This window comes from Pezoporus flaviventris, unplaced genomic scaffold, assembly GCF_033815535.1.
Source record: "Pezoporus flaviventris isolate CSIRO_AGI_PZ_B2104156 unplaced genomic scaffold, CSIRO_AGI_Pfla_v1 ptg000095l, whole genome shotgun sequence".
Taxonomy (NCBI): Eukaryota; Metazoa; Chordata; class Aves; order Psittaciformes; family Psittacidae; genus Pezoporus; species Pezoporus flaviventris.
Window position 1 is genome coordinate 1,943,266 of NW_026892643.1, and position 10,378 is coordinate 1,953,643.

At 39.9% G+C, this 10,378-nt stretch overlaps 1 long non-coding RNA gene across 1 annotated transcript; it reads right to left on the reverse strand.

The window, feature by feature from the left end:
• Positions 1–162: 162 nt before the first annotated feature.
• LOC133281097 (uncharacterized) lies at positions 163–9,726 on the reverse strand. The gene is made up of 3 exons (XR_009747378.1): positions 9,491–9,726; positions 4,483–4,556; positions 163–234 (listed from the first exon to the last, which is right to left on the reverse strand). It is a non-coding gene; the product is annotated as an uncharacterized LOC133281097 (long non-coding RNA).
• Positions 9,727–10,378: the final 652 nt, after the last annotated feature.

The following is a 10,378-nucleotide window of genomic DNA, read 5'->3' on the forward strand; positions in this document are numbered from 1 at the left end:
TGAGCTAATTGGTGCTACAGTTTTGAGTCTGATGGAGCAGAATCATGGGGAAGAGATTTGAAAACACTCATAATGTCTGACTCAACACCACCTCATCTCAGTCATCTTTCCTCTTGCATGCATAATTTTTTTGTCTTTCTTTAATGTTGAGATTTTTACTCACAGCCAAGAGATGTTCAATCTGGAAGCTTTTTCATTTTTGAGGGAGGACTCTAAAAGAGTGTCCGAAAGAGACTGTGTGTAGATGTAAGGCAAAATAAGACTATTCACGTGACTTTAGTGAACATAGAACAAAAAATACTTCTTTATTTGGGCTGGCAACTACAATCTTTCTGCAAGCTCTGTATCTACTTGGCATTGTCAAACTTGTTACCTATCATTTGCTTTTTGGAATTGGCCAAATTCCAGAAAGCAAATGGCTCTGAGATTTGGAAGAGACTAAGCGAAAACCCCTCCAGCAGCAGGTATTTTACAGCTCTGTAAGCAATGCCATGCTAAAGCCTCTACACATGTATTCCAAATGTTCCAGTGTTTCTCCCTATGCCTTTCAACAGATTTGTAGTGGCCTCAGAAAGCAGAGGACTTTGGTTTAGACAACTGTAATCAGATGTTAGTACAGTCTCTTGTTTCCTATCAGTGGCATGTACACTTCATTAGTGGTGGAAAACATGCTCTTTGCAAAAAAATACTGTTTGATTTACCATTCTCTCCTGGTATTCACTACTGTTCCAACGCAATACAATTCATCATGCTAATTCTTACAAGAAAATGCATTTCTTGACAGGTGCATACCACTGCCTGACTCCTGGTTCATGATTTATAATCTTCTTAAACCACTGGTCTATTTGGGATTTGATGAAAGCAGGAGTTGTATGTTTACTGAGAAGGGCAATCATGAAAGAATAACTGCCGCATTGCTGCTTTCTCGGCTCTGGAAACTTACAGCATCTCATTCAGAGAAGAGAAACAAAGTACATTTTATAGTGTAAAATTCTTGGTCTACCCACCACACTCAGCTGCATTAAGCTGCATGACACACATACTTCATAGATCTCCATCCAAAGTTCAGCTACAAGAGCACAGCCTTATTTGGCTGTAGCTACACCCATGTCAGTGTAACTGCTCTTGATGTCAACACCTTCCATAAAGCTGAAGTTACTCACCTGGTTTATTTTCCTTTCATATTTTTTATCCACTTCAAGTGGTTGAATACTAACACTGATTCTTGAACATAGGTAGACAGGTAATGTTTTGAAAGTTGTGTTTACGAAATGCATCTCTTATCTTCTTGAAATGAAAGCATGGAATTTGCCATTGAGTACTTTCCTTTGATAAAGCTAAGATAAGGATGTAACTACACATACATTTATACAGAAATACCCATTCGAGAGGACATCTACCACTCTAGAAAAAGAAAATATGAAGGCAGTCCATATCTCTAATGTAATATGCGTATCACTAATGTGAGAATTTTGCAAAAAATAAGGAATGAAAATGTGGCTAAGCAAGAAACCATGTAGGTCAAAGTGCCTTAAAAGATTACCTTCCTGGGTAATGCTGGCAAAGACCACCTAACTCAATTTTGCAGAGGAATACAAATCTTGGAAATCGTATCTAAAAAGTAAATAGCTCTGCTAATTTGGAATGACTGTGGTGGAATGTAACTTTTGGGAATCCAAAAAGAATATGATGGTTTGTCAACAAATTCCTTTGTAGTTTCTGCCTGTTCTTGATTAGCCTCTTTTCTTCCTACGCCTGTTCTTGTGTCAGCTTTCCCTGTTTCTTGACAAGTCCTTTACTACGTGTTTATTCTGTAATGTAAAACCATGGCAGACATAGACGGATGTAATCTCAAAATGTTAGCTACCTGAGCTGCTTTGCTCCTCCTTGTGCCCACAAACTTTCTAGATGTATATTGAAAATGTGCATTTCCTGTTTCCTTAATAGCAGTAGAACATATTACTTCTGACTGTCAGAGATTACAAGTTCTTCACCAAATAGTAATTTAAACACCAGGAACTGATGTAATTTTAAACTTGGTTTTGAAATGTGTGCTTTATGAAAGATCTGGTTCTGGGATAAAACTTAATTAAGTGGTCACAAGATGATTCAATTTAAGATAAAGGGGAAAATTAAGGTAGTTTTGCAACTAAATTCCCTGATTTTGAAAGCAGAAGTGGTGATGATTTCATAGGACTTATCACTGAAATCAGCTGAATGAAGTTTAGGGACTTGAATGTAGAAGTCTGTAACCTGCAGCTATACAAAAAAGCAGCTGAAACCTACTGGACGAATAGGAAAAAAGTGAGTACCAGAGACTATTTTAGCTTGGTAAACCACTTCTCTGTAGTACAGAATGCAGTGGGGTAACATTAGGAATGCCAAAAATCAAACTGACTCAAAGTTCACAGAGAACTTCAAAGTAAATGACAAAAGGTTTTGAGATGTACAATGTATCTGAGGACAAAGAAAGGAAAGTTGGATCAACTGTATGGAAATGTGATGCTGGTATGAACCCAAAATGAAAGGTTGGGTCCAATAACGGATGTGGGTTGTATACTAATCAATACCCAGTCAGGAGTGCCCATGCAGTTATTTGTTATGCATTGACTGAGGAGAGGTAAGTACTGTTAATGCAATTTGTAGCATCAACAGGCTGTAGAGTTCAGGCATATGTGAGGCTTAACAGAGAGCATGAAAGGGTGTTCTAAAATGGTGTTTGTCTTCTGGATTTAAGCATCCTATTTAGGGCTACAGAAAGTGTCCCAGTGAGGCCTGGATTCGTTCTGTGCTTAGTACATACCTTATACTTTGGGATGCAGCTGACTGGCTCATGGCTTCCTTAGCTAATATGGGGAAGAGCAATAAATGGAAAAAAGCAACAGTCAGTTCTGCAGAATAATGCATTAATTAAAGCAGTCAGCAAAGATTTGACTGGAATGACATCCCATTCCTTGACTTGTGTAAATCCAAACTTCCAGCTCCTAGGTAAATCCTGCAGACTCCATGACAAGTGAATTAGGGAGCAAGTGTGCTGGAGACACACTTCAGCCTCTGTCCTTGGCATCCACACAGCTGCCAATGCAAGATTCATGATTTCAGAAAAGACGTTAGACCTGACTTTGGGGTCTAAAAAGTAAGTGATGTAGTCAGACAGGTAGACACCTAACATCATCTCATCTTTCACTTTTTGTTATATCCAGTGAAACAGGATAAAAGGCTGAAACAATTTTGGTGTAAGGAGCCATCTAAACACAGGCTGATGTACAGAGTCCAAGCTTGTGTTATCTTTATCGCTCAAAATCAGTAAAGCAGAATAGCTTCCATCTGGCTTGTTCACCCCTCATAATTGATACCAGCGCTTAGTGGGACACAAAATAGTCCTTCTGCAGTGCACAAAACTTTTTGAGAGTCTTCAGGGTGATATTAAAGCAAAAAAATGACACATCATATTATATAATTTCCACATGAGTGAGGAAATCAATGCCTCTTGCCATACAGTGCAGAAGCAATCTGTGCAGGGTTCACTCTGTGGATGCAGATTTGGGCTCTTTCTCCCGTGGCAATGCTTCAGTGCTTTTGTATCCTTCAGTTTCCAAAAGGTGCCTGCAGTGTGACCACGCTTCTGGAACTGCTTCTTTCTACCAGGGCCTTGAGGGAGTCACTGTCACTAGGCCAGTCTCACAAATTAAAAATTCCTGCATCTGTAATGACTGGATCATCTGCAAAATCTTTTAATCTAATTTCCAAATGTTTCAAAGTAACAGAAGTCCCATTCTCTGCTGGAGAAAAGGAACAGCAGGTCTACCAGTTCCCGTTTCTTGAACAGTTTGAATAGGAGCAGAGCTTTTACTTTCCTCCAGAGACAGCTGTAAATCTTTTGATTACCTCAGGGTTCAGATGGAGCAAAGCCAACAGATTTGCTAAGATGTTTGACCTGACCTGTATTTCGAAACTCAGGCTTAGTGTTCATGTAGATGTTATCTACTTCAAAATCTCTATCTTATGTTTTCCATGCAGTTTCAAATAGATGGAGTGCTTTAAATTGCAAGGCAGTAGTGTTACTCCTTACTTAAAATGCAAACAAAAAGCCTTTAAAAAGCCCAGGTCTTCTTTAAAACTCCACTGCAATGATTTTGTTGAAAAATCTCTAATGGATTCAGTTCAGGCATACTACAAATGTGCCACAGATTGGGCCTGTGCAGGATAACATAATAGTACTTAAGAAGTTTATTATGTCTCACAAAATGTCCTGTAGTCACTCACAAGGTTACGTACTAAGATCCTAATATTGCAAGAACAAATTGATTTTTTTCTTGCAATTGTTTTGCAGTGATGTCAAGCGATGTCAAGCCTTAACGTGCAAGTATCATTGATCATCGTTGCTCATGTTTGCAAAGCCCGCAAATCTAAATAACTTAGTCATGCAGATATTTAACATTACATCATCTAAATTAATGGAGGGCCCAGGCATCTACATACCCCTGCCAGTCTCAAATCCAAGGGCTGATGTCCTATATTACAACACTTCTGGGAACGCATTCAAGGTCATGGTCCTGTACAACCAAATGCAACAGGAAGAGTCAAGCTTTTTATGAACATATTAATGTCACAAGCAATAGCAGATAAAACAGAAAACAAAATTATCCGGTTCATAAAGCAGAGCTAAGTGATGTCCTAATGCTCTCACCAGCTAGTTGGTGTGTTGTAGCCACTGCCATTAGGCTGATGGCACTTTTAATGCAACAACTACATCACATTCTCGGGTCTTGTATTTGCCTGGACATGGTCCCTCTTATTTCATCAGCCAGCAGCAAGTGGCTTGGCATAGGAACCACAGTAGGCACCAGAACTGTCCAACGCGGATACATGAACACATGAAAGAGAAAAGTAAAATGTTCCCCATACTTCATGGTCTTTGCTATCTCCTCCCATTCACCTCTAACCACCCTTCATCTCAGAGTCCTCAAAGCGTGGCTCTGCCCTCAGTTTCTTCAGAAACTGCAGCAGTAACACTTCAGAGAGACAAGATGGCACAAGATGACCCACTCAATAGCTGTCTTATTCCTACCTAGTTTCTGACTATACTGGACACTCAAGAAGGAAACACCATTCACGGTACTCTGTCACCTAGACAGCCTAAAATCATGTCCCCAGCACTGTTTGATTTACAAGTACAGAAGAGGTGTTAATCTGTCAAAGGCATACCCAGCAAAACAGCATTAGCAAACAAGGCTTTTGGTGTTGGCTGGACGTCCTGTGACTCTTCTGCAGAGATGGCCCCAGCAGTCTAGCCTGCTTGCTCTGGGGGAGGGAAAAACACTTCCCAGGACTGTTAGAGAGGCATGCAGGCTGCCAGAGCTGGCAATGTGGAAAGGCACCATCCCTGACAGAAAACTAACTTTGCTCTTCCATGTCTGAGAAAAGAAATCTTTCTGGGTTTGTCCTGGAAGCATACCAAAGCCTGGTTTTGGCAGGGGGCTGTGCCTGCAACAAACTGTGAGCTCCTTCTGCAACAAACAAACATGCCTTGGGGCATACAGGGAGCTTACGTATCTTGGTTTATCCTTGGGGCTTTCTCATTAGATGGTTGTGTGTTGTTCTAACCACACTAGCTGGCTGAGTTGCCTTGGCTGAGATGGCTGGAGGCAAAAGCTATAGGCAAAAGGCCCATTTAATTCAGGAGTCTACCGTGAAAGGTATAGCCAGGAAAGTTTCATCTGATATCATGGAGTCTTTCAGACCCCTGGCAGCCAAGTTCCACTATCCAATGACAAATTTCTGAGTTTTCTACAATGATCTGAGGGTGACAGTCCCTATGTTACTCTGTCTTGAGAGACCTACAGGGAGCATGAGGTTGTCTTTCTCTGGGTGCAGGGTAGAAGGGTCTACATTTGCGCACAACCTTTATGAGGAGAATGAAAATGTTCTATCAGCAATGGTAACTGGCTTCTGTTGGGTTGCAAACACATCTTGTTGCAGATAGGCCTTACTGCCCAAAGTACTCCCTTCTCCTGGCTTTGCCTATGTCCCCCAAAAGAATGTGCCCTCTGGCAGCCAGTAGTCTGAGCACCCGAAAAGAGGCATACAGGCTTCCTGCCAAAAGCCAGGGATGGAGGGAAGCACATGGCTCACTGTAGGATAGGGTGGGGAGGCAGAAAGGTCCTGCCCCACACCAGAATTTGGGCAGGCTGGGCTTATGGGAATGGGTTCAGCTCAGTGAGTCTGGCAGGGCTGCCAGGTATACCTCAGGAAATCTTTTGGGACAGTATGGAAATTTGTTAGCCTGGTGGACTGGTGCTTGATTTTTACCTCCTGTTTTCCTATTAGACCTTGATGGATAAAGGCACAAGGTGGTTGTGTAACATGGTCAGCCAGTGCACATGGTGCACATATATGGAGTGTGTGTGGTACAGGCACCATGTGGGAGAGGTGGGGAGCATGGTACAAGTAGGATGCTACACTTTTGGGCCCTGTCACTGCAATAGCTTTGCAGCATTCACAGTGTTCTTTTAGGGAGAGCTGCCTAATTGAGTAGCTCTTCCTTTTTTAAAATGGTTGTTGCAGGTGTTATTGGTGTTGCTCATCTTTCATAAAGAAAGCACTTGAGCAAGAAGTGTGCATTTAATTGCATAGCAGGGATAAGTGGCATCTTATTTCTTTGTAATTAAAAACCCCCACAAACAACTAAACACAAACCCACTCACATTTAAATATTTAAATTTTTTTTTTTTATTTGTCTGATGTGATATTTCATGCCAGATCTCTTTCTGGGCAGGAGAGGAGACCAACTGGAGGGAGACAGTTGTGTGTAGCTGTTCAGGGTTGTGGATTCATCTATATCTGTGTAAGAGTAAATGAAGCGCATGCTTTTGATCTCAATTGCATCCTCTGATTAATATAGAAATGTAATAATAAAAATCTGCTTATAATAAAAATGAAAATGTTAATTATTCCAGTGCCTGTGCAGATGTTACTGATAATGCCTTTTATGTGAAAGAACATGAACAATACAGACCCTGGACTTTTAAAGAGACAAAAAAAAGGAAGAACCCCAATAGTGTGCCAAATTTTAAAAAGAGAAACCCTTAAGGGAAAGAAAAATAGAAAGATTGAGAGGTAGAGTGAAAAAGCAAATATTAAAAAATATGAAAAAAATCTTGTCACTACCACATTCATTAGAAAAATTCTATCTTGAGTACCCTTTGTAAAATGTCAAATTTTATACTCCAGCAACAAATAAGAAACATAAATAAAATCAGGAGGGTTGAATTACATTATATGTTGCATCAGTAAAGTCTTGAGTTACTTGCATCCTCAGCCTATAAATGCACTGATTCTAGAAGATAAAAATGCCCTTTTATAGGAGCAGATGTAGAAATCTTTGAAACAGATACTGCCAAAATCCAGTAATAAATATCCTTGATTTGAAAAGCCTACTTAGGGCAGCAGTTCTCAGAAGGCTTCATGTGAGAAGAGGCATAAGCTGGGCAAGAGCTAGTGGGCCCTGGAGCTCAGGGGCAGGACTGTTGAGTTACAGAACCAGCAGGAAAAGTCAGGGATATCTGCCATGTGCCATCCAATTTTATGTCAGGAAAACCCCACATGCCGCATGTACCACAGGATTCAGAAATGCTAGTTTGGAGTCAGTTTTAAAAGAAAACATGAACTTGTAGCCCTAGAGGAGCCAAGAAATGATGCTTGCTAGTCATGGAAAAGGGATGTTGATAAAAAGCCAAATAGTGATAACTTTAAATGTGGGCCCAGAGAAATGAAATGCAGCGAGAGATTGCTTCAGGCTTAATAAATTAAAAGTTTGGGGTCTAGCAAATTTTTATCTCTATTGTTGATTCAGTATGAAAGGAAACACAGGGAAGGGGATATGCAGGGATCAAGATATGCCAAAGAGAAAAATAAAATATAATAATAATAAAAATAAATTATTTTCTGAACATTCCTCAGATCATAGTTTTCTTGAAATATGTTGCAAAATGTTCAGTGGTCTTTTATGGAAGACAAGTAATTCTGGCAAGACAATTTGTTATGGATTTATGGAACTGTGTCAATAAAAATCCAAATTGAGATTGCAAAAGCAAAGAAAAATATTTTTATGTTAAATAAAATGTTTTAATAATTCTATTTGAAATCACTTGTTCAGTCTGGAATTTCTTTTAAGATCAAAAATGCAAAGTACTCAGATTCACAGGCTGAATAAAAAGCTTTCTTCAACCTGAAATTAACCTTTTCTGTGAAATTGCCCCCAAATAAGAATTAAAAAAGTATCATTCACATAGGTTCATCCACGCATCTAACCACCAAAAGAGCATCATTTTTCCACTTCCCTTACTGCTTTCACTCTCTGTCTTCTGTCATTTATTATCATTTAATCATGCCACCATTCACCCAAGCAAGGGCTGAACTGTGCTTCTTGCTGCATGATTAGGTAGCAAAACCTTTAAATTAACTGTTTCACTAAAGAAACCTATTAGATTAAAGGCATAAATATAAAAGGGTTTAATCGAATATTTATCCAGTGCAGTCAACCAGGAAAAAATGGTTGCCATGGCAGCTAAAATTTCCCTGTACAAGTGTTGGGAGCTGTGATAGTTCACTGGTCAAGCCACAAACTTGGGAGCCCCTGCTACTACAGACTTCCCCTTTGGAAGGAATGTAGGAATAGGTAGGAATGTAGCATAGGTATCTCTCTGCTTTCTTGTCTATTTGTTCAGCTGACACCAAATTTAAGTGTGTGGCGTCTTTTAAATTGCAATCTGCTAAAGAATATGTACCTTTCTGCCTTCTGTATTGGTCCCTTGTCACCAGTACAAATTAGGTCCACCCTAAACATGCTTTGCAAATGATTTTAGTATCATGTCCCATTGGGGAGATACGGATGTGCCTAGCCTAAGCATTTTGCTTTATGACCTGTAATAGTTCTCAGCTTGAAGTAAAATTCTAAACTTCTGTACTGGCTATTGTAAGGCAGCATGAGCAGAAACTGAAATGCAGGCTTATACAGGCATTTAGGGAATTAGGCTGTCATGTCACCACAACGAGAACTGTTTCCATGTTTCTTTTGTAATGATGCCACACCTTTACAGAAAAGTACATTATGTGAAATGTCACCTCGTTCACATAAAAGTGACAACATGTGTCACTTTATATGCGATCTGGACTCCCAGCAGCTTAAATCCTCCTGAATAAGTAAGAGTTGCACAGATGCTTAGTGATGTATTTCATATTTAGACTTACCTGAAGGGTTGTACAAAGAATGGGAAAAGGCTCTGGAGCTCACTGGGAGCCCAGTAGGATGCTAGTTTTGTTTTCATTTCCAAAAGTCCTATTTACTCCTATTTACCTGTTTGAGTGCTCACACTCTAATTTATGTTTAGATACGTCCAACAAAACATCTGGGTGTACTGAGTCACTCCTGCTGAACAGAAACTCTGCAGGAGGAAGTGGAGAGCACTTACCCAGTTCACCTACTTACAAATGTTCCAATGCAGAAATTAATAATGCCACACTTCTCTTATTCTGGGTGGGCCTTCTCCCTTCAAAGAATGACCTTCCTATAAGGGAATACAATTCTTACAAAATTACTAAAGGAAAATATTTTTTTAAATTTTTGCAGGTTAAATGACTCATTCAAAAGGTCATTATTTAATGTGTAGAACAAAAGCTGGCAAGATTATTCTTATTCTTTTCCTAATGTAGTGATAATGTAGCTTCTGGGAATGCTGCTCCTGAAGAAGAAGCACTATGACAGTACTAGACAATTAAAGAATGAAAAGGATAGTCAATGACCAGAGGAGCTCAGCATTAAACTATGAAGACAGTGATTTGTCCAATCCTCTTGTAAACTCTGCATTATAAAGATTACTTCTTAGGAAAATGACTGTTCACTAAGGTTTTTTAATCTCCATTTTCCTCTGTTGAGAGGGACAGGAAGGAAGAGACATCAGCATAGGTGCCATGGTGGAGGGGGGATTCAAAAGAGCTCATCTACATTGCTAGAAGCATGGCAGGTTTATGGAAAACTAATTCAGTCACAGGCTCCTGTTAAGTGTTGCCTGCACTTAGGAGGTGGGAAGCTTTGGTGTTTCCTTTTAGTTACTGCCAGAGAGAGAGGTAGTGCTTTTGTGCAATCCTCTGATGGCTGGTCATCTCCTTTGAAGATGACCTGGAGAAGAAAGGAGCACACATGGTAGCACTGACTTTCTGTGTCAGGAGGGACGATAGTGTAGCATTTGCCTGCTGTGGAGTGTATTTTGAAGGGTATAAAATGCATTTAGTTACAGAAACAGAATTATAGTGATATAGCCTAAAGCCATCCCATACACAGAGATATGAGCCTATAAATACACACACAAATCTACCC